The 27,618-nt window shown below is 39.7% G+C and overlaps 1 pseudogene; it reads left to right on the plus strand.

Moving 5' to 3' along the window:
* The first annotated feature begins 526 nt into the window (after positions 1-526).
* On the plus strand, positions 527-27,507 carry LOC140675333 (cytochrome b-like; annotated as a pseudogene).
* Positions 27,508-27,618: the final 111 nt, after the last annotated feature.

Raw genomic sequence — 27,618 nt, forward strand, 5'->3', positions numbered from 1 at the left:
ATATTTTTTATTATTTTATTTTTCCTAGCTGCTAATAATAACTCTATTCATCCTATCTGAATAATTATTTCTATTTTAATTTTTAGAATACTTATTTGCATAAATCTTTCAATTTGACAATCTAATTATATTTATTCTATTATATTATTCTTAATTATAATTAGAGGCTTATTAATTATTTTTCTTTATTTTACAAGATTAATCTCAAATGATCAAAATAAACTTAATAATTATAATCCCTATTTGCTTATATTATTCATTTTAAATTGATTATTATTAATTAGATATATATATTTCAATTTTCCTTGATCTAACTTATTTAAAAATAAATTTAATTATAATGATTCAATAGTAATCTTAAAATTTAATGAAATAAATTTTCAAAATATTATTAATCTTTATGAATACCCATATAATAATATAACTATTAGCTCAATATTTTATCTACTAATTTCATTATTTACTATTATCAAGATTTGTTCTATTAAATTATTCACCATACGTAAAATCAATTAAAAATTTATTTATGAATAAAAACTTAATAATATTAATTAATAACTCCTTACTTAAACTTCCAACACCAATTAATATTTTTTATTGATGAAATTTTGGATCATTATTAGGAATATTTTTATTTATTCAAATTTTAAGGGGCTTTTTATTATCCATACATTATTGCCCTAATATAAACTATGCTTTTAATAGAATTATTCACATCATTCAAAATGTAAAATTAGGATGATTACTACATAATATTCATATAAATGGGGCTTCAATATTTTTTATCTGTCTATATATCCATGTAAGACGAGGATTATACTATAATTCTTATAAACTCTTTAATACCTGAATAATTGGAGTAAGAATCTTCCTAATCTCCATAGCAACAGCTTTTTTAGGGTACGTTTTACCATGAAGCCAAATATCATTCTGAGGGGCAACAGTCATTACTAATTTAATTTCTACAATTCCCTACATAGGAAATATAATCGTCCAATGAATTTGGGGAGGATTCTCTATTAATAACGCAATCTTAAATCGATTTTACTCCCTTCATTTTATTCTTCCTTTCCTAATTATATTAATAGTTATTTTACATTTATTTTTCTTACATAACACAGGATCTTCTAATCCTTTAGGAACTAACAGAAATCTTTATAAAATTCATGTTTACTTCACTATAAAAGTGTCACGTCCAGCGCCTCCGCTTGACACCAGTCGCCGTCCGTTGACTCCATACGTCACCTGTTAAGTAGACATAGTAAGCGTTAAGCACCTATAAAATTCTTTTATTTTCTTTTTCTTTTTATATATATAGTTGTTATCAAAAATAGATTAAGGCCGATAAATACCTTTTATTATGTTTCCGGCTAGAACATCCTTCTTTTTTCTCTCTTTCTCTTCTTTTTCTTCTCTTTTCTTGTTTTATCCCCATCACTGGTTCTCCCCTATCACCTACCTAAAAATGAAGGAAAATAATTAATTAGTTGTCCAATGAAAATTCTTACCTATTTACCGGCCACCCGGTATATCACCTTCTGGTCCGCCTCCTCAACACCTGAAAAAGGGAAGAGAAACGACCAAGTCGGTCGAACATCTTAATTTTATTATAATTACCCATTTAATTCTGTCACTCTAGTCGCAGTACCTGAAAAATAAAAAGGAAACATAATATTAAGTACGCGTCGATAGAATAACGTAAATTAAGTAATAGCGATAATATAAACCAATGTTCACTCCACCTCGTCGTCATCACTCTTACTAAACACAAACATACACGTACACATCACCATAGACACACGCATCGAGAATTAACCACCACCCGGTATAACAAAAATATAAAGTAAATCTATATAACAAGTAAAAATCACGCAAGGAAAGAGATCGTAACCGCGAATAAGCGGAAATACAACTCCCGATACATGTTCACCTTAATAAATTGACACCCGGTATATAAACTAATATTGTCATATTATCCAAACATCAGTATAAAATAGTGTTTAACAACCGACCGATTTATTTGGTTAAATTCCATAAGCTTCATATAATAAACTCCGATCGGTACTTTCGGGACACCCTGTATATGAACTTTCATTAATTATTAAAACTGAGCAAGCCAAGTAACTCGTATGTGCAATTGCAACTTCCTATGCACAGTCTAAATCACTTTTCTCAATATATCAAAAGTTGTCGCAACATCGAAAAGCACCCAATTTTTAACGGTTTAAACATCACATAAAAAAACCGCCCAGTGACCTTAATTAAATATTTCCTGGCGCCTTGGCTCATAAGGAACCAAAAAAGGTAGCAACTTATAGGGCTACAGCCCCGCCATAAAAAGTTAAGCGCACATTGTTATAGACCCATTTTACTTCAGGAACACCTCATATTTTCAACTTTAATAATTTATTTATTTTAATCCGCACCTCCAATATATAATTATGCCTTCACTATTAAATGCAGTTTTATATCCCAAAGCCGAATTAATACCACAATAACGTACATGTCTAACGATTCTGTCACCCAAATATAATAACTTGTCAATTTTACTCAAATTCCACCGTAGCGCAGTGATTTCAGTAAATTCAAATTTTAACAATAATAAAAGATTCGATCAAACCCATCATCTGCATAATAATTCCTTACCATGAATCCAATTTGGTTTGCCAATAAAAATCCGGTCAGCTATCATTTATAATTATTTCATATATCAACCATGGAGATAACTTGGTGCATACACATATACATATATATATATATATATATGCGACTCGCTGCAGAAATCATGATCCACAGATGTTTTAAAGGCAAATTATAATGACCTGACAAGAACTCCTCGAGGCTCAGACAATATTTGAGTGATCAAGTAAAACCAATAATAATTAAAATGAACTACACAAGATAAATATATGTATATACATATTATAGTGAAAACAATATAAATATCCCATAAAGAGTTTAAAACGAATAAAGCTCTGGAAGATAACTAAAGTTAAATAGTCACACTTAAATATATACAATTACTTAATTAACTCTTACTTATACAAGGTGTTTGAAATAACTTGAACGTGATAATATTCTCAAAACTTCGTTATCATTTTATTGAGGATGAATGATAATTACAATATACATATGCATAATAAACAAAATGACCATACCTATATATACGGTGGTACGATAATACACACATCATACACTACATAAACCAAGTATAAACGCATAATGAACACCCAGAAATAATTACATAGATACACGCTCCTTAACAAACACACCATAAAATTATATAACAATAGTCACTTAATATACCCGGTGATACAAAAATACGCGCGTTATAAACTTATCATCTACACAATGTTTAATCAGTATCTGACTATTATAGACATATTATCCACCCAGTAACACGCAAATACACACACTCTATAAATAATTTATATACATAGTGACGCATTATTACGCACAAATAAAGCACTCTCAATAAACCTATTATAAACTTATTACAGGCATATTCATATATTAACATACACATAATCAATGTATCATATACATGGTAACGCAATAGTTTCGGATCTTATAACTAATTCATACATATTCCAAGCGTATCATTTAAATTACACCCTTAACCTCTCACAATATAAACTTGTCTTAAATTTATGCATTTATACACACTTACACACTCCTCATCCATCCATTGTAAATATACGGCATATTACATGTGCATTTATACCATTATTACATATATATAAATATATAAACCTTTACTACTAGTTATAATGATATACATACATACATATAGTTATATAATAGCGAGTTTAACGTCTGTAGACTAATTTAGACCTTGTAATCCACGAATAACATTATGCGACATCATAGATAATTGTTAATTAATAAGTTAATTAGCGGAATGCTCTCGTATCTCTTCGATTATTTAAGTACAACGCTATAATACAATGCGGCGATAAGTAATTAATCAGATAAGTTATCGTAACGCTAGTAATAATTGCGATATATCTAGAAATAACGATATAGATATTATATTATAATGCTAGTCCCGAAGCTTCTAGAACATTCAGGAACCGCCGGATCACGTGAAAATTTCAGACAAACACCGTGACCGCTTACTATTGCCCGGCGCGTGATACCCGTGACAAACAAGCATGACCAGGATCGGACCACGTTGCGCGCGCTATAATTCAGAAGGTGGGAGCCCTCAGCGACCACGGGTATATAAACGGGAGCACCGTGTGCTCATCATCAGAGTATTCAGTTCTCGCCTAGACAGTTCAGACAATCAGAATATTCAGTTCTCGCCCAGACAGTTCAGATCATTAGACAGTTCAGATCATATTTAGTATTCGGCTTTCGCCCGACAGTAAAATCTGTTGTACGGTTCGTTCCGACCATTCAGTTTTCGCATAATCAGTATTCGATCAGCAGTCAATACTCGATTCATACAGTACTCAGTAAATTCATTGTACGTACAGACAGTCATTTATATGATTTAATAATCGGTTATCCTTATAACATTCAATCATACATACGCTCTCGCAAATTTTCGCGCAGTGTAATTAATATTATATCTTCTAATCAATGTTTTCTAGTTCATTACGGTATTATTCACACAAAATCATTAATTGAGAGAGACTTCGAGACTAGCATATCGCGAATACTATTAATTAGCCTTCAGTTCTTACGTTTATTGTCGTATAAATTTATTCTTGATTATTTGTATCCACCGTCACTATTATATTTCCTTTCTCTTTTTCGATTTCCACGGCTTTCACAATACATATCGAATTCTATCTATCATTTTTAAAGACATTTTATCTTAATTTTCATTCGCAGTAAATTATTTCTATCAACAATATAAGTGTTATATCTTTTCCTCTCCAGGCAATTGTTAATGCCGCTTATCTATAATATCGTTTACGCGTCCGAAACCAGTCCGCGCGGAAATTATAGTCAAAGGAAAGTTCTATTAATGTTGTAATACTAATATTGTAGATCCACATTCTCGTGTATACCCGCGTGACAGTGTGTTCTCCAGTGGTTCCTGTAACACATAACAATTTAGTGAAGTGAGTACGTAGTCGTAATTATTAAGATATATTCGTGTAATCATTAATCATATTGTCTGCGTGTAATTACTCGAAATATACATACTTGTGTCAGTTCGCGGCCCCTGTCCTTTCCGGGCGTCGGTCATCTTTTCGGTGTCAATTCTTCTCTCCGTTAACCTCTCGCGTCCATACCTGTAATTATAAAGACAAGCTTTCTATTCTAATTTTAATATTGAAATTATCGGGCAAATTAGTGCTACTTATCTGACTAGGTCATCCTTCCTTCGAGCCTACGTCGGGCTCTCTCTCTTTCATCCTGCGGCGACGCGCGCCTCCTCCAGGGCGTTCTTGTATTCCTTATAGCTTCCTCCTTTATTTTTTTTCCTTTTTTTTCTCTCTTATCCGTTCACCAGTGGCAAGGTCCGCGACGTCCGCCTTGACATACCCAGAGCCTCAGATATCTGTAACTTATAATCGAAGAGATTAATATTTTATTCGGACGTCTTCATAGGGAGTGTCGTTAGACAGAGAGCGATAACCATCCTTACCTACACCGTAGGGCGCCTCCCCCAGGGCGACTTACATCCTTCCTACGTAGTGTGCCTCTTTCAGAGCGATTCTACGTCCCTTCTAGCAGTGCGCCTCTTCCAGGGCGGCTCTGCCTTCATCCTTCGTAGTGCGCCTCCTTCAAGAGCCGGACTACCTTTATCTAGATCGCACGCCTCTCTCAGGGCGAACGACTCTAACCTCCGAGGAGCGCCTCTCTCAGGGCATTCCGCCTCCTAGCGTGCAGCGCGCCTCGCTCAGGGCGATCTGCCTCCTCTCAGTCCACGAACCGCGCCTCTGTCAGGGCGTCTCTCACAATTCCTCCGATCGCTCTTCTTGATCTAAAATATAGAATAAATATTAAATTAAAGTAAACTCATTAAGGCTCACCCTGTCCCCGCAACCCGTCAGATAAGGTAAAGTCAACTCGTTTAGCAATTTACTTTAACGCATATGTTTTTTTTTCTTCACTTTTCTTTTTCTTTTTCCCTTTTCATCACTCGCGTTACTATTGCTAACCCCAGTCTATACCTCTCCGCGTATTCAATTATGGCGTTGATTATGATTTCACTTACCTTCTTAGCTGCGTCATGGGTCGGTCACGTCGAGCAGGGCGTGCTCACCAATTGAAGCGCCTCATCCGGTCACTATACCAAGGCGGCTCCTACCTGACGGTCCGAACTGACGGTGCGTCGCCACCAGGTAGTCAGAGCCCAGCATCCGTCGGGTATTTCACTTACCCTCCACCGGGAACCCATACATCGGAGTCATCAACCCCTGACCAGCTACACGACGCCGTCACTCCACCGGCATCCAGTAGCGGGGTCGTCGCTTCCTCACATAGGCCCTTACCACCCATCGAATACCGTCCGTGGCCCTTGCCCCCGCCGTTGATAGTGTTACGTCCCGCCGCTGTCACCAGTTGTTACGTCCTCTGCGTTCGCGAGCGAGGTGCGGTTACGATGGTTGGTGTACGCGGATCGCGGTGGCCGAGCGGTAAACCTGTCACGATCAGCGTAGCGGTGCACCGGAAACTAGAGGTCGGGACGTAATAGATAATAGGGAGGATGTGAAGTGAGTAGACAATGAATGCAGATTGTTTACGTATACTGATTTTTATGTATTTATCATTATTTTATAATAAACATATATGTACAGTTATATTATATTTTTCAAGACGATTAGACAATTAAATCACGGACGGTTATCAGGAGGCGAATTGATAGGTGCTTCAGCGGACGACAGGATGCATACTCGCCCGAAGAAAGCCTGGGAGGAAATGATCCTCGGTTGCGTAATCCCGAAGTCTATCAACGGCGGGGGCACGGGCCACGGACGGTATTCGATAGGCGGTAAGGGCCTATGTGAGGAAGCGACGACCCCGCTACTGGATGCCGGTGGAGTGACGGCGTCGTGTAGCTGGTCAGGGGTTGATGACTCCGATGTATGGGTTCCCGGTGGAGGGTAAGTGAAATACCCGACGGATGCTGGGCTCTGACTACCTGGTGGCGACGCAGCTGTTCGGACCGTCAGGTAGGAGCCGCCTTGGTATAGTGACCGGATGAGGCGCTTCAATTGGTGAGCACGCCCTGCTCGACGTGACCGACCCATGACGCAGCTAAGAAGGTAAGCGAAATCATAATCGACGCCATAGTTGAATACGCGGAGGGGTATAGACTGGGGTTAGTAATAGTAACGCGAGTGATGAAAAGGAAAAAAAAAACATACGCGTTAAAGTAAATTGGTAAACGAGTTGACTTGACCTTATCTGACGGGTTGCGGGGACAGGGTGAGCCTTAATGAGTTTACTTTAATTTAATATTTATTCTATATTTTAGATCAAGAAGAGCGATCGGAGGAATTGTGAGAGACGCCCTGACAGAGGCGCGGTTCGTGGACTGAGAGGAGGCAGATCGCCCTGACAGAGGCGCGCTGCACGCTAGGAGGCGGAATGCCCTGAAAGAGGCGCTCCTCGGAGAAGAGAGTCGTTCGCCCTGAGAGAGGCGTGCGACCTAGAGAGGGGTAGTCCGGCTCTGAAGGAGGCGCACTACGAAGGATGAAGGCAGAGCCGCCCTGAATGAGGCGCACTGCTAGAAGGGACGTAGAATCGCCCTGAAAGAGGCACACTACGTAGGAAGGATGTAGGTCGCCCTGGAGGAGGCGCCCTACGGTGTAGGTAAGAATGGTTATCGCTCTCTGTCTAATGACATTCCCTATGAAGACGTCCGAATAAAATATTAATCTCTTCGATTATAAGTTACAGATATCTGAGGCTCTGGGTATGTCAAGGCGGACGTCGCGGACCTTGCCACTGGTGAGCGGATAAGGGAAAAGAAAAGAAAAAAAAAGAAAGAAAGAAAAGAGAAAAAAAAAAATTATATAGGAAGAAGCTATAGGGAATACAAGAACGCCCTGGAGGAGGCGCGCGTCGCCGCAGGATGAAAGAGAGAGCCCGAAGTAGGCTTGAAGGAAGGATGACCTCGTCAGATAAGTAGCACTAATTTGCCCGATAATTTCAATATTAAAATTAGAATAGAAAGCTTGTCTTTATATTTACAGGTATAGACGCGAGAGGTTAACGGCGAGAAGAATTGACACCGAAAAGATGACCGACGCCCGGAATGGACAGGGGCCGCGAACTGACACAAGTATGTATATTTCGAGTAATTACACGTAAACAATATGATTAATGATTACACGAATATATCTTAATAATTACGACAACGTACTCACTTCACTAAATTGTTATGTGTTACAGGAACCACTGGGAAGCACACTGTAACGCGGGAGTACACAAGAATGTGGATCTACAATATTAGTATTACAACATTAGTTAATAGAACTTTCCTTCGACTATGATTTCACGCACAGACTGGTTTCGGACGCGTAAACGATATTATAGATAGGCGGCATTAACAATTGCATGGAGAGGAAAAGATAATACGCTTATATTGTTGATAGAAGTAATTCACTGCAAACGAAAATTTAGATAAAATATCTTTAAAAGTGATAGATAGAATTCGATATGTATTGTGAGCGCCGTGGAAATCGATAAAGAGAAAGGAAATATAATAGTAACAGTGGATACAAGTAATCAAGAATAGATTTATACGACAGTAAACGTAAGAACTGAAGGCTAATTAATAGTATTCGCGATATGCTAGTCTCGAAGTCTCTCTGAATTAATGATTTTGTGTGAATAATACCGTAATGAACTAGAAACCACTGATTCGAAGATATAATATTAATTACACTGCGCGAAAACTTGCGAGAGCGTATGTATGATTGAATGTTATAAGGATAACCGATTATTAAATCGTATAAATGACTGTCTGTACGTACAATGAATTTACTGGGTACTGTATGAATCGAGTATTGACTGCTGATCGAATACTGATTATGCGAAAACTGAATGGTCGGAACGAACCGAACAACAGATTTTACTGTCGGGCGAAAGCCGAATACTAAATATGATCTGAACTGTCTAATGATCTGAACTGTCTAGGCGAGAACTGAATACTCTGATTTTTGAGCACACGGTGCTCCCGTTTATATACCCGTGGTCGCTGAGGGCTCCCACCTTCTGAATTATAGCGCGCGCAACGTGGTCCGATCCTGGTCATGCTTGTTTGTCACGGGTATCACGCGCCGGGCAATAGTAAGCTATCACGGTGTTTGTCCGAAATTTTCACGTGATCCGGCGGTTCCTGAATGTTCTAGAACCTTCGGGACTAGCATTATAATGTAATATCTATATCGTTATTTCTAGATATATCGCAATTATTACTAGCGTTACGATAACTTATCTGATTAATTACTTATCGCCGCATTGTATTATAGCGTTGTACTTAAATAATTGTAGAGATATGAGAGCATTACGCTAATTAACTTATTAATTAACAATTATCTATGATGTCGCATAATGTTATTCGTGGATTACAAGATCTAAATTAGTCTACAGACGTTAAACTCGCTATTATATAACTATATGTATGTATGTATATCATTATAACTAGTAGTAAAGGTTTATATATTTATATATATGTAATAATGGTATAAATGCACATGTAATATGCCGTGATATATTTACAATGGATGGATGAGGAGTGTGTAAGTGTGTATAAATGCATAAATTTAAGACAAGTTTATATTGTGAGAGGTTGAGTGTGTAATTTAAGTGATACGCTTGGAATATGTATGAATTAGTTATAAGATCCGAAACTATTGTGTTACCATGTATATGATACATTGATTATGTGTATGTTAATATATGAATATGCCTGTAATAAGTTTATAATAGGTTTATTGAGAGTGCTTTATTTGTGCGTACTAATGGGTCACTATGTATATAAATTATTTATAGAGTGTGTGTATTTGCGTGTTACTGGGTGGATAATATGTCTATAATAGTCAGATACTGATTAAACATTGTGTAGATGATAAGTTTATAACGCGCGTATTTTTGTATCACCGGGTATATTAAGTGACTATTGTTATATAATTTTATGGTGTGTTTGTTAAGGAGCGTGTATCTATGTAATTATTTCTGGGTGTTCATTATGCGTTTATACTTGGTTTATGTAGTGTATGATGTGTGTATTATCGTACCACAATATATATATAGGTATGGTCATTTTGTTTATTATGCATATGTATATTGTAATTATCATTCATCCTCAATAAAATGATAACGAAGTTTTGAGAATATTATCACGTTCAAGTTATTTCAGACACCTTGTATAAGTAAGAGTTAATTAAGTAATTGTATATATTGAGTGTGACTATTTAACTTTAGTTATCTTCCAGAGCTTTATTCGTTTTAAACTCTTTATGGGATATTTATATTGTTTTCACTATAATATATATATATATATATATGTATTATGAGTGGTTCATTTTAATTATTATTGGTTTTAATTGATTACTTAAATATTGTCTGAGCCTCGAGGAGTTCTTGTCAGGTCATTATAATTTGCCTTTAAAACATCTGTGGATTATGATATCTGCAGCGAGTCGCATATATATATATATATATGTATATGTGCATGCACCAAGTTATCTCCATGGTTGATATATGAAATAATTATAAATGATAGCTGACCGGATTTTTATTGGCAAACCAAATTGGATTCATGGTAAGGAATTATTATGCAGAAGATGGGTTTGATCGAATCTTTTATTATTGTTAAAATTTGGATTTAATGAAATCACTGCGCTGCGGTGGAATATGAGTAAAATTGACAAGTTATTATATTTGGGTGACAGAATCGTTAGACATGTACGTTATTGTGGTATTAATTCGGCTTTGGGATATAAAACTGCATTTAATAGTGAAGGCATAATTATATATTGGAGGTGCGGATTAAAATAAATAAATTATTAAAGTTGAAAATATGAGGTGTTCCTGAAGCAAAATGGGTCTATAACAATGTGCGCTTAACTTTTTATGGCGGGGCTGTAGCCCTATAAGTTGCTACCTTTTTTGGTTCCTTATGAGTCAAGGCGCCAGGAAATAATTAATTAAGGTCACTGGGCGGGTTTTTTATGTGATGTTTAAATCGTTAAAAATTGGGTGCTTTTCGATGTTGCGACAACTTTTGATATATTGAGAAAAGTGATTTAGACTGTGCATAGGAAGTTGCAATTGCACATACGAGTTACTTGGCTTGCTCAGTTTTAATAATTAATGAAAGTTCATATACAGGGTGTCCCGAAAGTACCGATCGGAGTTTATTATATGAAGCTTATGGAATTTAACCAAATGAATCGGTCGGTTGTTAAACACTATTTTATACTAATGTTTGGATAATATGACAATGTTAGTTTATATACCGGGTGTCAATTTATTAAGGTGAACATGTATCGGGAGTTGTATTTCCGCTCATTCGCAGTTACGATCTCTTTCCTTGAGTGATTTTAGCTTGTTATATAGATTTACTTTATATTTTTGTTATACCGGGTGGTGGTTAATTCTCGATGCGTGTGTCTATGGTGATGTGTACGTGTATGTTTGTGTTTAGTAAGAGTGATGACGACGAGGTGGAGTGAACATTGGTTTATATTATCGCTATTACTTAATTTACGTTATTCTATTGACGCATACTTAATATTATGTTTCCTTTTTATTTTTCAGATACTGCAACTAGAGTGACAAAACTAAATGGGTAATTATAATAAAATTAAGATGTTCGACCGACTTGGTGGGTCGTTTCTCTTCTCTTTTTCAGGTGCTGAGGAGGCGGACCAGAAGGTGATATACCGGGTGGCCGGAAAATAGGTGAGAATTTTCATTGGACAATTAATTAATTATTTTCCTTCATTTTAGGTAGGTGATAGGGGAGAACCAGTGATGGGGATAAAACAGGAAAAAAGAAGAAAAAGAAGAAAAAAAAAAAAAAGGAAAAGGATGTTTTAGCCGGAAACATAATAAAAGGTATTTATCGGCTTAATCTATTTTTGATAATAACTATATATATATATATATATATAAAAAGAAAAGGAAAGTAAAAGAATTTTATAGGTGCTTAACGCTTACTATGTCTACTTAACAGGTGACGTATGGAGTCAACGGACGGCGACTGGTGTCAAGCGGAGGCGCTGGACGTGACACCCCCCTCCTTAAAAGTGGAGCAGCGTGAAATGATGCGACGGTGAGCTCGTTGAACTCGGCTTACGGTGCGGTTGATAGACGGTTGATCTTTCGTTCCAAGTGCAAGTAGGCTTCTCGCAGGTTGGCGATCTCTGAAGATATGGCGGGAGTCCTCTCCTTGGAAGAGTGGTGAATCGTCATCGTATCCGTGGATTCATGAGAGATGTCCTTCTGGATTCGGTGATCTATCATTGGGCGCGATAATGGAGAATTGCTGAGTGTCTTGGCAGGTGTTTCCTGTTTGGTTGGTTTTTGAGAGTTGGCACTATCATCAGTCATTAACATATCATCATTTGTTAATATGTTTTTATTTTTCAGGCTCGAGTTTCGATAGCTTAACTTTCTTGCTAGGCTTTTCAAGATGATAAATAAGGTGAGTATTATAATTCCACCAATAACTGTTGTTGTTACCGAGACCTCCACGATGTATACAGGGCTCGAGTGGTCTGGTCGTCCTGGAGAGTCGTCTGTGCTTGGATTCTGTACGTCCGAGTGCTCGTGAATCTCGTTTAACTCGTCGATATGTTGACCCCATGGTAGCGTTCTTGATTGGAGGCCTTGAGGATCGATAGCAGACACTTTCAACTCTGGAGTGAATACGTACCATTTGTTTCTCATTTTGTACATTGCCGTAGCAAGCGGATCGCATTCAATTTCTGTGCCTTCGCCAGATATAACGCGTGTTCTTGGCTTTAGGTACATGGGCTTCCCGTCTATTATTACTGGGAGCTCCTGGAAACAGCTTTCCGTGGCCCTGATCCGTGCAGGTACAGGAGTACATCGAAATACTTGTACAGCTTCCCCTCGTACGCGCGCTGAGTATCCTGGTGTTTTTGTGACGGCGTACGCAAATGATGGAGGGTCTTGGTGAGCCATGGCGGTCAAGGCGTGTAATTTTGTTACTTCCGTGAGGCATTTCCTCATGACAAGGTCTTCGTAGGTATTTTCTACGCTCAGGTCTGTCTTTGTGTTACTCTTGTACGAAAAGTACGAGTGGTGAGATCGGTGCACCTTATTTACGGATGGTTGATTCTTTACGTAAGAGTCGTTGATTTCCCGTATTACTAGTCGGGGGTTTTCGGTCTGTATCACAGTGGCGTTGCAGACGTCGTGACGCGCTCGAGCAAACGCGAGCAGGTTGGTGTTTTCTACCGTTAAGGCGTATGCCGTGGGACGTCCCGTAATTTGTAGTCTTTTGGCAATTCCTCTATACAAGACGGTATGCCGTAGTTGAGTGCATCCTCCGTGAACAAAGGGGGACCAGAAATTATGAAAGCCCTCTTCGTCGGTGCATTCAAGGTCGATGTATGTGCAACTAGCACCACTAGGTAAGAATATCTTGGTTTCCATCGTGTCGATCTTGACAATGGTCCGTTTGAACGTTATGTGCAAGTACACGTTTATGACGCGTTTTGTTTTCAGGTCGTCTGATGGCAGGTTGTGGGCGCTGACGGTTTCGGTCGGCGGAATAGTGCGGCTATTCACGCGGTTGGCGGAAAGGCCGTCAAGGGTCTGGTTCCCGAATTGCAGTTTCCCTTGTGCGTGTATGTGCATGCATACAGGAGCAGATACAGATAAGTAATGTCGTTTATTGCTGGTAGGTGTTGTAGATTCCCTCGTGGTGTGGTCCGTGTGGCTGATCACGTAGTCTATCTCTATGCGGCAGCTTAGTACGTCCGCTGTGGTGAGTCTGGGCTTCGCGAGGATCTCCACGCTCACATCTCGGGTGATTGGAAGCTTCCCGTGTAATCGACAGGCGTTGTTATCGAGCAGCGAGATTGTGGTCCCGTTGTCGCACGGCGTGTTGCAGTCGTAGCCTACGAGGGCGTTGCAGTCCTGGGTTGCCAGATACGCTAGGAAGACGATCAGTGAGGCCATTGTGAACTCTATGTTGATTCTGCTTAAGAGAAAAATGTAGAACAGTACGTTCCGGTCTGAACCAGAAAATGGAGAAGATAACTGAGTAATCCAATCTGAAACAGAAGAAAGGTAGTCATCCTGGTTCGCCGTAGTGGGCTTTCCGTAGTCTATTGACGTGCACTATTCGCGTTGATTTATTAATTTGAATTCGCACGTTTTCGTGGTCGAGGATTTCGATAATGCGGTACGGGCCGTGATATTCTTTTCCGAATTTATCTGTTTTACTCTCGTTTAATAGAAAGACGTTATCGTTTGCGTTGAAAGTCGTCGGGTTTACGCGTTTGTCGTAGTAATTTTTGGAGCGCTCTTTAGCCCTAATGAGATTAGCTCTAGCGACTTCCTGTATATCACAGATTTTTTCGAACAGGTTTGTTAAGTAGGAGTGATATGTTTCAGGATCTTCTTCGGGGTTGTGTCCCGATGGAACTCTGGCGACACGTCCGAAGATCAATTCGTGAGGTGTGTACCCGGTACCTTCGTGTACTGAGGTATTATACGAAAAACTGGCACGCTCAATGAGGTCGTCCCATGCTTCTTCCTTATTGACGAAGCACTTCAGGTATTCCATTAGAACGAGGTGCGACCTTTCGAGTGACCCATTAGATTGTGGATGGTGAGCAGTCGTTCGGAAGTGTTGGATACGGAACTTTTTGGTTACGCTTTTCATGAGTACACCGGTAAAGTTCGTCCCTTGGTCGGTGAGTATGCTTCGGGGGCATCCAAAACGACAGATAAAATAGTGGATAAAGGCGTTCGCCGTGGTTTCGCCTCTAGCGTCTGGTAGTGGTGCGTATACTGAGTATTTTGTGAGGAGATCTTGCATCGTTAGAACGTATGAGTTGCCGCTAGGAGTGGTTCTGAGTGGTCCTACTATGTCGAGAGCCACTTTGTCGAAGGCGCGTCCAGGTGTGTCGGTCAATATCATTGGTTGTCGAGTCTTCCTTCTGACTAGTTTCATAGATTGACACGTTCGACAATTCCTGATGTAGTTTAATATATCGCCTTTCATTTTGTTCCATGTAAACCTTTGTTTAATTCGCTGGTACGTCTTCGTGACGCCCTTGTGTCCACCGACGGCAGATTCGTGATTTTCGCGGATTATCGCTGTACGGTCCTCTACCGGAGGGGTGACGGTTGGTCCATGACATATGCTGATGGTGACGGGCCTTTCGGAGAGTATCGCTTGCAGTGTCTGTAAGACTCGATCCCATGGTATCGTGTCGAGGCTGGGTGTCTCTCGTATGCTAACAGTATGTAGTTGTAATTCCGTCATCACGTCGAGGGTTGATCTGAAACATTCCTTTAAGATTTCTTCGTCCAATAATGTTGTTCTTTTCTCTTTTGCAGGTAGTACTATAATGTGTCGTCCCGCGTCTATGGATGGATAGACTCGCGCTCTTCCGAGCATTAAGTCGTCTAGCGGAGGTAGGTATCCATCTTGCTGTAATTCCATAGCTCCTTTATCGAAGGGGTGTTTATCAACGGTGACCAGTATGATTGTGTTATCGTTGCAATTCAGTAATGGTATGTTGCGTTTTTTTATACGGCATCTTGTGCTATGGGTGGTTATTAATTCTGGTCTCATTTGCAGAGTTTCTTCTTCGGGAAGAATTTCCAAGGTATCGAATTCCTTATCGCTGTTGTCGTCAACAGTGGTTTCGTCCGGCGGTTCTGTCACGGGGTCGGGTGGGGGTTCTGGGGGTATAGAAGGTAAGTGTGATATTGTTTTTCCTCGTGACTGAAATTGCGCTACGTTATCGACGCGTTCATTGTTCGTCTGTTCGTCAAGGAGGTCCAAGAGTCCTTTCGTAATTAACGGTGGTGATTGTTGGTTATTCGTGAAACGTGGGGAAGGTGAAGGATGGGAAGATGTGGGGGGAGGTGGACCGGATGATAGAGGTTTACTGTCGAATATTTCCTCAGAAGAGTCGGAAGCTACAACATACGGCCGTGAGGTGATTATTTCACTCTCGACCGTAGACCTTCTGGTAGGTACTTTCCGACGCCTTTCATCATCAGAACTGTCATCGTCAGTGCTTGTAATTAGGTCTCGTACTTTCTGAGGGAGACGTATGCGTTTTTTTTCGATCGGGAGAATGGAAACAGTAGCGGTTATAGGATTTCTGGACAGGGCATCGGCATTTTTGTTCGTGACACCTGTCTTGTATGCGACTGTATATTCGTATTCTTCGAGTTTCAGGCGCCATCGCATAAGGCGAGAGGTCGGGTCCTTCACTCGGTTTAACCAGGCGAGCGGTTGGTGATCCGTCACGAGCGTAAACTTGCGCCCGTAGAGGTAAGGTCTGAAGTGTCCGACGCAATAAATTATGGCTAGCAGCTCTTTCTCTGTTGTCGAGTAGTTCCTTTCGGCTGAATTGAGCACTCTGGACGTATACGCGATTGGCAAGTCATGGCCGATTGTTCCTTGGCTTAGGACTCCAGCGATAGCGTAGTCAGATGCGTCCGTAGTGAGCAGGAATTCTCGCGTGAAATCCGGGAATTGCAGTACCGGTTCTTCGCAGAGTCGTCTTCGAAGAGTCTCAAAAGCGTGTTGTGTATTTTCGTTCCATGAGAAGGTACTGTTTTTCTTCAGGAGGTCCGACATTGGTTTAGCTATTCCTGAAAAATCGGGGATGAAGCGGCGGTAGTAGCCTGATAAGCCTAGAAATTGTCGTACGTTTTTCAGACTCCTTGGAACTGGAAAGTCTTTAACAGCTGAGACTTTCTGGGGGTCAGGGCGTACGCCAGTATCTGTAATTACGTGCCCGAGATAGACGACTTCATGTCGCAAAAACTCACATTTATCTGGTTGTAAAGTGAGATTGGCGGTTTTTAAACGTTTCATTAATTTATCTATTTTAATGTCATGTTCCCGTAACGAGCTTGCGTATATCACTATGTCGTCCATGTACACCAAAAGTTCTATACCTTGCAGTCCGGTCAATATTTGGTCCATTAATCGTTGGAAAGTGGCCGGTGCGTTTCTGAGTCCGAATGGCATCCTGGAGAATTGGTAATGGCCATGTGGTGTAGAGAAAGCTGTTTTGTGCGCATCCTTGGGATCCATTGGGATTCGATGGAACCCACTGGCGAGGTCGAGGACGGAGAAATATTTTGCACTGCCCAACTGGTCGAGGATATCGCTGATATTTGGCAGAGGGTAGGCGTCTCCTAGCGTTTTTTCGTTGAGCCTTCTGTAATCGATGACCATTCGCCATCTCTTGTTTCCAGTTGAGTCCGGTTTCTTCGGAACGATCCAGACGGGGGAACTGTACGGTGAAGTGGATGGTGTCACTATATTTTTCTGAAGGAGCTCGTTGACCTGTTTATTTATTTCTTCTCGATGTATTGGCGGAAATCTATACTGCTTCGTGTGTATAGGTATCTCGTCCGAAGTGATTATTTTATGGGTGATTGTTGAAGTTTGGTCCAGATATTCTCCTGGTACGTAGAATCTGTCATTGTGTCGTTTTATTAGTTCAAAAATATTCTCTTTTTCTAGGTCGTTAAGATGATCGAGGCGCAAGAGTCGTATTATTTGGGTAATTCTGTCCGGTGTAGAGTCTTCCTTATGATTGTGTTCGCGCTGGGTGAGTATCTCGGGTGAGTTCCTTAAGTTTTTCCAATGTATCTTCTCGTTTACCATATTAACTATTTGCATTTTGTGTATGTCGTTGTATTTCGCAAGATTAGATGCACGCTGATCGATGAGTGTGAAATGATGTGTATTATTATTTGTTTCAGGTTGCTTATTTGTAACTGCGCACAAAGAGGGTGAGTCATCCGCTTTTGCGGGGTTTAGAGGAAAGTAAGGAAGAGCAATTATAGAAGATTGACCGCCTGGGCCGAGACCAGAGGAAGGGGTTCGCACCGACGCGAGAGCGGCATCGTCGTTCGCCGGCGGAGATAAGGATCCCCTTTCTGTGTAAGTAATGTGAGAATGATTTGTGATAATAGTATTAGAATCAAGGGACGTGTGCGTAGAAACGATTGTAGCTTGAAGTGTTGCATTTTTTGTAGAAAGGGATGGGGGATAATCGGGAGAGGTATTGGGATGTCGACCTAGGTCGACGCCGCACCTTGGTGCGACAAGGGGAAGGCAGTGCTCCTGCCCGTAGAGATGATAGTCGGGATCGACGTTTTGTGTTGGTGTATTAAGAAGAGGAAGAGAGGGGGTAAATGTATTTTGGTTTTGTAGCGTATTTTGTTTGTTAAATGATGAGTTTGATTGTTTGTTGTTTTCAATGTGTATCTTGGTCTTTGTGTTATTGTGTAGTTTGTTTGGTTGTTTATTTTTGCATGTAGTAAAATTATCTTGACTCGTTGCAGGTGCAGTGCGTGCTTCTTGGGTGCGAAGGCTTTTGCTCGCTTGAATTTTGACGGGACTATTGCCCGATGGGCTAGAGGGTTGCCTCAGAGGCTCCCTGGAAGGGGGGTCCTGTGATATTTTTGTTACTTCTGTTAGCGTAACGGTAGGTATTATAATTTCTACTTCTTCGTCTAATGTATTCGTGATGCCGATATATGCCTTGTCGTTGATACACGTGACAAGTGCATCTCCGGCGAAGACCGCGTCGCGGGCGCGTATCGGGGCGAGATAACCCGTTTTAATTTCCGGATTAGCTATGCGGACCGTGATTCCCAGCTTCATACGTGAGGGTATGACAATGGACTCCTTGTCCTTGAATGGAAACGCGCAGTCGCGCCACGTGATTAACTTATTACCGTAATTAATGCACGCGTTATGTTCAGTGAAGAACGACGAACCTAATATGCCCTGTGTGATTATAGGGAATTCGTCGGCTACCACGTGGAAAACTACTGGGGTTTCCGAAACGTATGCTATGGCGGATCCCAGAGTGGTGACAACATTTTCGGTGATACCCGTTAATTGGATAGTCTCCTTGTTGTTGATTTGAATATCGGATTTAATGCAACCTTTTTTTATTATATTAGGCTGTGCTCCTGTATCGAGCATGAAGGCTGTTGGTCCTCGGAAAGACGGTGATGCGAGCTCGACGGCCGGTACGTTTCCGTCGTCTCCTCGGAGGACGTGAAGGGATCTGGTTTCCCTTCCATGCAGAGGGTGGAGCGGATTTGGAAAGGGCCTCGGGACGCTCCGTTGACCGAGACCTCTGTTCGGTTTCCCGAATTTCGCGGAGGTGGATTATTCATATTACTATTAGCGTGCGTATTATGAGAGTTATTGGAATAATTATTATTATTATTGAAATTATTATTATTATTGTTATTGTACTTTTCGCGATACTGTCGTTTACGGCACTCGTGTATGAGGTGTCCGATCTTTTGGCAGTACCCGCAAATTTTTCGTTCGTGTGCATTCCCGGGACCGGGCGGCGTATTCGCTACCGCAGTCTGATCGCGTTGGAGAATTTGCGTCACGGGGGCCGGTGCAGCGTTACTATTGTGATTATTGTTACCGTTCGCGTTTCGAGTGCTCTTGTATCTTATCTCCTCTCTTTCTAGGCGTTTATTAATTGTGACCACTTTAGAGCAGGCGTCGGGGAGGCTACTATATCCTTCAGCGCGAAGTTCTATTCTATATTCGCGTGGAAGTCCTTCGTAAAACGCTTCTAACGCGAAACCTTCTATTCCGGCAATCTCATTTTCGGATAACGGTCTACCGAGTTGGACTTGATCTCCTTCAATTATGGCCGTTTTCAGATCCTTAACACGCCCGATGTAGTCAAGTATGTGCTCGTTCGGCTTTTTGTATGCCATGCTTAATTGTCCGCGATAATAGTTCGAGCTTCTAGCGGGACCGAAAGTTCGCCTGAGGCAGTCGAGAAATTTTTCCACGGTCGGGTGGATTTCATCCTCTACGGCTAAATATGCGTGGTGCGTTAATTTATTTCGTAGCATACGGACAAATAATGCTTCGTCTACCAACGGTACCGATTCTTTTGCCCTTTTGCATGCCCTAGCGAATTGTAGCACGGGGATGTTATGCCCGTCGTATTTCGGCACCAGTTCGAGAGCGTCGCGCAGATATGATTTCGGATATCCCATAGGATAATGAGAACCGTCGATTCCGGCGGCTGAGGTCGTGGGCTTGATATCGTTATACGAGGCGTTCGACATGTTAAACGATGGAGGCGCGTTATTTGTTACGTCCGCTGGGCTCGAGGCCTGCAAACCGGGTAGATTTTTAGCGAACGCGCGCATCATGTTTTCCAACATTTCAGTTCGGATTTTTAATTCTCTTTCTTTTTCGCGTAGATCTCTAAAAGCTTCCTCATGGTTTTCGCGTTCTATGTTTCCCGAGAGATCATCGGATTGAGCCATATTTAAAGGTAAGTATTTATTATCGATGGTATAGCAGGACTCGCGGTTGCGAACGATTGTGCGTATATAATTTCTTTTTGTTGCGGGTATGCGAAAGCGGAATCGCGTACAATCACCAGTTATCACGATTATGAACAGGTAATTATCACCTAAGAGGTTAGTGGTTAAATTAGTTTGGATACATATAACATGGATACATATATTTTACGAAGAATTTTGAAGTAGTATTAAGGTATAAGGATTGATGGACAACGACCGATTTGTTTATTTATTGAGGTTTGAAAAGACTTTAATTGTAACTTTACTTTTAATTTCCTTCGAGACTAGTAAAAGAAATAATTCGCGATGATGATTTTAAGAAAGAAAGATTTTCTTGAGAAAATGTACTCGTTTTCGATAACGAAGAATAGTAACTTTTATTTTTGCACTGATTTTTAGCGGTAATATCCCACCGCTGTCACCAGTTGTTACGTCCCGCCGCTGTCACCAGTTGTTACGTCCTCTGCGTTCGCGAGCGAGGTGCGGTTACGATGGTTGGTGTACGCGGATCGCGGTGGCCGAGCGGTAAACCTGTCACGATCAGCGTAGCGGTGCACCGGAAACTAGAGGTCGGGACGTAATAGATAATAGGGAGGATGTGAAGTGAGTAGACAATGAATGCAGATTGTTTACGTATACTGATTTTTATGTATTTATCATTATTTTATAATAAACATATATGTACAGTTATATTATATTTTTCAAGACGATTAGACAATTAAATCACGGACGGTTATCAGGAGGCGAATTGATAGGTGCTTCAGCGGACGACAGGATGCATACTCGCCCGAAGAAAGCCTGGGAGGAAATGATCCTCGGTTGCGTAATCCCGAAGTCTATCAACGGCGGGGGCACGGGCCACGGACGGTATTCGATAGGCGGTAAGGGCCTATGTGAGGAAGCGACGACCCCGCTACTGGATGCCGGTGGAGTGACGGCGTCGTGTAGCTGGTCAGGGGTTGATGACTCCGATGTATGGGTTCCCGGTGGAGGGTAAGTGAAATACCCGACGGATGCTGGGCTCTGACTACCTGGTGGCGACGCAGCTGTTCGGACCGTCAGGTAGGAGCCGCCTTGGTATAGTGACCGGATGAGGCGCTTCAATTGGTGAGCACGCCCTGCTCGACGTGACCGACCCATGACGCAGCTAAGAAGGTAAGCGAAATCATAATCGACGCCATAGTTGAATACGCGGAGGGGTATAGACTGGGGTTAGTAATAGTAACGCGAGTGATGAAAAGGAAAAAAAAAACATACGCGTTAAAGTAAATTGGTAAACGAGTTGACTTGACCTTATCTGACGGGTTGCGGGGACAGGGTGAGCCTTAATGAGTTTACTTTAATTTAATATTTATTCTATATTTTAGATCAAGAAGAGCGATCGGAGGAATTGTGAGAGACGCCCTGACAGAGGCGCGGTTCGTGGACTGAGAGGAGGCAGATCGCCCTGACAGAGGCGCGCTGCACGCTAGGAGGCGGAATGCCCTGAAAGAGGCGCTCCTCGGAGAAGAGAGTCGTTCGCCCTGAGAGAGGCGTGCGACCTAGAGAGGGGTAGTCCGGCTCTGAAGGAGGCGCACTACGAAGGATGAAGGCAGAGCCGCCCTGAATGAGGCGCACTGCTAGAAGGGACGTAGAATCGCCCTGAAAGAGGCACACTACGTAGGAAGGATGTAGGTCGCCCTGGAGGAGGCGCCCTACGGTGTAGGTAAGAATGGTTATCGCTCTCTGTCTAATGACATTCCCTATGAAGACGTCCGAATAAAATATTAATCTCTTCGATTATAAGTTACAGATATCTGAGGCTCTGGGTATGTCAAGGCGGACGTCGCGGACCTTGCCACTGGTGAGCGGATAAGGGAAAAGAAAAGAAAAAAAAAGAAAGAAAGAAAAGAGAAAAAAAAAATTATATAGGAAGAAGCTATAGGGAATACAAGAACGCCCTGGAGGAGGCGCGCGTCGCCGCAGGATGAAAGAGAGAGCCCGAAGTAGGCTTGAAGGAAGGATGACCTCGTCAGATAAGTAGCACTAATTTGCCCGATAATTTCAATATTAAAATTAGAATAGAAAGCTTGTCTTTATATTTACAGGTATAGACGCGAGAGGTTAACGGCGAGAAGAATTGACACCGAAAAGATGACCGACGCCCGGAATGGACAGGGGCCGCGAACTGACACAAGTATGTATATTTCGAGTAATTACACGTAAACAATATGATTAATGATTACACGAATATATCTTAATAATTACGACAACGTACTCACTTCACTAAATTGTTATGTGTTACAGGAACCACTGGGAAGCACACTGTAACGCGGGAGTACACAAGAATGTGGATCTACAATATTAGTATTACAACATTAGTTAATAGAACTTTCCTTCGACTATGATTTCACGCACAGACTGGTTTCGGACGCGTAAACGATATTATAGATAGGCGGCATTAACAATTGCATGGAGAGGAAAAGATAATACGCTTATATTGTTGATAGAAGTAATTCACTGCAAACGAAAATTTAGATAAAATATCTTTAAAAGTGATAGATAGAATTCGATATGTATTGTGAGCGCCGTGGAAATCGATAAAGAGAAAGGAAATATAATAGTAACAGTGGATACAAGTAATCAAGAATAGATTTATACGACAGTAAACGTAAGAACTGAAGGCTAATTAATAGTATTCGCGATATGCTAGTCTCGAAGTCTCTCTGAATTAATGATTTTGTGTGAATAATACCGTAATGAACTAGAAACCACTGATTCGAAGATATAATATTAATTACACTGCGCGAAAACTTGCGAGAGCGTATGTATGATTGAATGTTATAAGGATAACCGATTATTAAATCGTATAAATGACTGTCTGTACGTACAATGAATTTACTGGGTACTGTATGAATCGAGTATTGACTGCTGATCGAATACTGATTATGCGAAAACTGAATGGTCGGAACGAACCGAACAACAGATTTTACTGTCGGGCGAAAGCCGAATACTAAATATGATCTGAACTGTCTAATGATCTGAACTGTCTAGGCGAGAACTGAATACTCTGATTTTTGAGCACACGGTGCTCCCGTTTATATACCCGTGGTCGCTGAGGGCTCCCACCTTCTGAATTATAGCGCGCGCAACGTGGTCCGATCCTGGTCATGCTTGTTTGTCACGGGTATCACGCGCCGGGCAATAGTAAGCTATCACGGTGTTTGTCCGAAATTTTCACGTGATCCGGCGGTTCCTGAATGTTCTAGAACCTTCGGGACTAGCATTATAATGTAATATCTATATCGTTATTTCTAGATATATCGCAATTATTACTAGCGTTACGATAACTTATCTGATTAATTACTTATCGCCGCATTGTATTATAGCGTTGTACTTAAATAATTGTAGAGATATGAGAGCATTACGCTAATTAACTTATTAATTAACAATTATCTATGATGTCGCATAATGTTATTCGTGGATTACAAGATCTAAATTAGTCTACAGACGTTAAACTCGCTATTATATAACTATATGTATGTATGTATATCATTATAACTAGTAGTAAAGGTTTATATATTTATATATATGTAATAATGGTATAAATGCACATGTAATATGCCGTGATATATTTACAATGGATGGATGAGGAGTGTGTAAGTGTGTATAAATGCATAAATTTAAGACAAGTTTATATTGTGAGAGGTTGAGTGTGTAATTTAAGTGATACGCTTGGAATATGTATGAATTAGTTATAAGATCCGAAACTATTGTGTTACCATGTATATGATACATTGATTATGTGTATGTTAATATATGAATATGCCTGTAATAAGTTTATAATAGGTTTATTGAGAGTGCTTTATTTGTGCGTACTAATGGGTCACTATGTATATAAATTATTTATAGAGTGTGTGTATTTGCGTGTTACTGGGTGGATAATATGTCTATAATAGTCAGATACTGATTAAACATTGTGTAGATGATAAGTTTATAACGCGCGTATTTTTGTATCACCGGGTATATTAAGTGACTATTGTTATATAATTTTATGGTGTGTTTGTTAAGGAGCGTGTATCTATGTAATTATTTCTGGGTGTTCATTATGCGTTTATACTTGGTTTATGTAGTGTATGATGTGTGTATTATCGTACCACAATATATATATATAGGTATGGTCATTTTGTTTATTATGCATATGTATATTGTAATTATCATTCATCCTCAATAAAATGATAACGAAGTTTTGAGAATATTATCACGTTCAAGTTATTTCAGACACCTTGTATAAGTAAGAGTTAATTAAGTAATTGTATATATTGAGTGTGACTATTTAACTTTAGTTATCTTCCAGAGCTTTATTCGTTTTAAACTCTTTATGGGATATTTATATTGTTTTCACTATAATATATATATATATATATATGTATTATGAGTGGTTCATTTTAATTATTATTGGTTTTAATTGATTACTTAAATATTGTCTGAGCCTCGAGGAGTTCTTGTCAGGTCATTATAATTTGCCTTTAAAACATCTGTGGATTATGATATCTGCAGCGAGTCGCATATATATATATATATATGTATATGTGCATGCACCAAGTTATCTCCATGGTTGATATATGAAATAATTATAAATGATAGCTGACCGGATTTTTATTGGCAAACCAAATTGGATTCATGGTAAGGAATTATTATGCAGAAGATGGGTTTGATCGAATCTTTTATTATTGTTAAAATTTGGATTTAATGAAATCACTGCGCTGCGGTGGAATATGAGTAAAATTGACAAGTTATTATATTTGGGTGACAGAATCGTTAGACATGTACGTTATTGTGGTATTAATTCGGCTTTGGGATATAAAACTGCATTTAATAGTGAAGGCATAATTATATATTGGAGGTGCGGATTAAAATAAATAAATTATTAAAGTTGAAAATATGAGGTGTTCCTGAAGCAAAATGGGTCTATAACAATGTGCGCTTAACTTTTTATGGCGGGGCTGTAGCCCTATAAGTTGCTACCTTTTTTGGTTCCTTATGAGTCAAGGCGCCAGGAAATAATTAATTAAGGTCACTGGGCGGGTTTTTTATGTGATGTTTAAATCGTTAAAAATTGGGTGCTTTTCGATGTTGCGACAACTTTTGATATATTGAGAAAAGTGATTTAGACTGTGCATAGGAAGTTGCAATTGCACATACGAGTTACTTGGCTTGCTCAGTTTTAATAATTAATGAAAGTTCATATACAGGGTGTCCCGAAAGTACCGATCGGAGTTTATTATATGAAGCTTATGGAATTTAACCAAATGAATCGGTCGGTTGTTAAACACTATTTTATACTAATGTTTGGATAATATGACAATGTTAGTTTATATACCGGGTGTCAATTTATTAAGGTGAACATGTATCGGGAGTTGTATTTCCGCTCATTCGCAGTTACGATCTCTTTCCTTGAGTGATTTTAGCTTGTTATATAGATTTACTTTATATTTTTGTTATACCGGGTGGTGGTTAATTCTCGATGCGTGTGTCTATGGTGATGTGTACGTGTATGTTTGTGTTTAGTAAGAGTGATGACGACGAGGTGGAGTGAACATTGGTTTATATTATCGCTATTACTTAATTTACGTTATTCTATTGACGCATACTTAATATTATGTTTCCTTTTTATTTTTCAGATACTGCAACTAGAGTGACAAAACTAAATGGGTAATTATAATAAAATTAAGATGTTCGACCGACTTGGTGGGTCGTTTCTCTTCTCTTTTTCAGGTGCTGAGGAGGCGGACCAGAAGGTGATATACCGGGTGGCCGGAAAATAGGTGAGAATTTTCATTGGACAATTAATTAATTATTTTCCTTCATTTTAGGTAGGTGATAGGGGAGAACCAGTGATGGGGATAAAACAGGAAAAAAGAAGAAAAAGAAGAAAAAAAAAAAAGGAAAAGGATGTTTTAGCCGGAAACATAATAAAAGGTATTTATCGGCTTAATCTATTTTTGATAATAACTATATATATATATATATATATATAAAAAGAAAAGGAAAGTAAAAGAATTTTATAGGTGCTTAACGCTTACTATGTCTACTTAACAGGTGACGTATGGAGTCAACGGACGGCGACTGGTGTCAAGCGGAGGCGCTGGACGTGACAATAGACTTCGGGATTACGCGACCGAGGATCATTTCCTCCCAGGCTTTCTCCGGGCGAGTATGCATCTTGTCGTCCGCTGAAGCACCTATCAATTCGCCTCCCGATAACCGTCCATGAATTAGTTGTCTAATCGTCTTGAAAAATATAATATAACTGTACATATATGTTTAATATAAAATAATGATAAATACATGAAAATTAGTATACGTAAACAATCTGTACTCATTGTCTACTCACTTCACATCCTCCCTATTATCCATTACGTCCCGACCTCTAGTTTCCGGTGCACCGCTACGCTGATCGTGACAGGTTTACCGCTCGGCCACCGCGATCCGCGTACACCAACCACCGTAACCGCACCTCACTCGCGAACGCTCGAGGACGTGACAACTGGTGACAAATTACGGGACGTAACAAAAGATAATATTACTTTTATGGTTTTCATCATAATTTTTTGAATTATTAATCTAGAATATCCATATATATTTAGTGACCCTGATAACTTTCTTCCCGCAAATCCTATAGTTACACCTATTCATATCCAACCTGAATGATATTTTCTCTTTGCTTATGCTATTCTTCGATCAATCCCTAATAAACTAGGAGGTGTTATTGCCTTATTAATATCAATTTTAATCTTATATACCCTCCCTCTCCTAACCCCTAAATTCAATTCATTAATAATTTATCCTATTAACCAACTATTATATTGAATTTTTTTAAACACATTTATTCTCCTTACTTGAGTTGGTGCCCAAGTAATTGAATATCCATTTATTAGAATTAGTCAAATTTTATCAATTATTTATTTTCTTTATTTTATTCTCATATTTACTATAATAAAAATCTGAGATATTATTTTATTAAAATAAAAATTTATTTTTATCATTTATATTTAATTTATTAGTCAATAAAAAAATTATAAACTCATAAGTTAATGATCTTGATTAACAAGTTTATGT

Source organism: Anoplolepis gracilipes, chromosome 17 (genome assembly GCF_047496725.1).
Source record: "Anoplolepis gracilipes chromosome 17, ASM4749672v1, whole genome shotgun sequence".
Taxonomy (NCBI): Eukaryota; Metazoa; Arthropoda; class Insecta; order Hymenoptera; family Formicidae; genus Anoplolepis; species Anoplolepis gracilipes.